The 1,442-nt window shown below is 42.0% G+C and overlaps 1 pseudogene; it reads right to left on the bottom strand.

The window, feature by feature from the left end:
• Nucleotides 1-593: 593 nt before the first annotated feature.
• On the bottom strand, nucleotides 594-710 carry LOC136647188 (5S ribosomal RNA; annotated as a pseudogene).
• Between the last annotated feature and the right edge of the window lie 732 nt (nucleotides 711-1,442).

Genomic DNA, 1,442 nt, shown 5'->3' with positions numbered 1-1,442 from the left:
TGACAACTCCCTTATTGGTCCCTTTCATTTACAGAGGAGTGTAAAGGTTAGCTTAGCAACTGTCAGGTTGTGTGTCATATAAGAGATCAGAAAGATTTCAATCTATGAAATCACAGGCGACATCACCACACCCTGGAGATACAATTTTGTCCCCCTTTTCAGCACTTTGGATCATACAATGAAACCATGTCTCAGGACAGACAAACAAAGCACTTGTTCACACCATGCATCATTTATATATGGGATTCAGTGCCGCACAATGGAGTGATGTCCATTAGTTTAAATGCCTTTAAAAGGAACTAGATGACTTCATGGAGGAGAGGTCTACTCATGGTGATCAACTCTGATGATTATTCGGTTATAGTTGTCCTGCAACGGCCACATTCAGAAGTAGTATGCTACCATATGCAGCATGCAAAAGAGATAATCTGAAATTTTTGGAATAATCTCAATTCTCAGTGTTTTGGTAATGAATTTTGTACACCAGCCTGTATTTATTTATTTGCTTATTTATTTAAGCAAGTTTTACCCACCTTTCCCCAACAGGTGCTCAAATGGTTGGCAACCTTCAGTCTCGAAAGACTATGGTATAAAGCCTACAGCACCCTGTATTCCCAGGTGGTCTCCCATCCAAGTACTAACCAGGCCTGACCCTGCTTAATTTCTGAAATCAGATGAGATCAGGCACGTGCAAAGTAACAGCTGCTGTCAGGTGTTCAAGGCAGCTAACTAAATCAAAAATAGATGCAAAGTACAAAATAAATCAGTAACAAACAACACAATTTTAAATACAGTAGAACCTCCAAAGTTGACCACCTCTCTATAATGACCACCTCCTTAAGTTGACCTCATTTTCTAGAGCCTTGGGTTTTTCTAGACCTAATTTTCTAGAACCTTTTTTTCCCGTATGTTGACCACCTCCCTATGTTGATCAATTCCTCCAGTCCCTTGGGTGGTCAACTTAAAGAGGTTTTACTGTATTATGAAATAACAACAACAACAACAAATCTTATGAAATAACAATAACAACGACAACATTTTTGAATGCTCTTTGGGGATACAAAGCAGGGTGGAAATTTAGTAAATAAATAAAAAATAAAAACATTTCATAAATTTAAACCCCCTTACCCCTGTATAAGCCTCCTGACCCAAAATGGGTCTCCTTGGACCTATGCTAGCAATTTTGCTAGCACAGATCCACAGATAGAAAGGAGGCGAAGAGGCTGTTGCTGCAGGGGATAGGATATGGTACACGCCATCAGCACTGGAACCACCCCTCCTGCAGCCTTCTTGCCCCATCACACCTGCTCATAGCCCTGCTTTGCACCCTCCTCGTCCCCTCTCCAGCTTGTTTTTCCACTCCTTGCCCCATTTGCCCCCTCCCTACCTCCACCACTGCCCTACCTGCTCTGGCGGGCATAGTAGCTCTGGGGATGATCCTA

The sequence above is a fragment of the Tiliqua scincoides genome, chromosome 3 (assembly GCF_035046505.1).
Source record: "Tiliqua scincoides isolate rTilSci1 chromosome 3, rTilSci1.hap2, whole genome shotgun sequence".
Taxonomy (NCBI): domain Eukaryota; kingdom Metazoa; phylum Chordata; class Lepidosauria; order Squamata; family Scincidae; genus Tiliqua; species Tiliqua scincoides.
The sequence above is the reverse complement of the archived record's forward strand: the minus strand, read 5'-3'. Positions and strand labels throughout refer to the sequence as shown.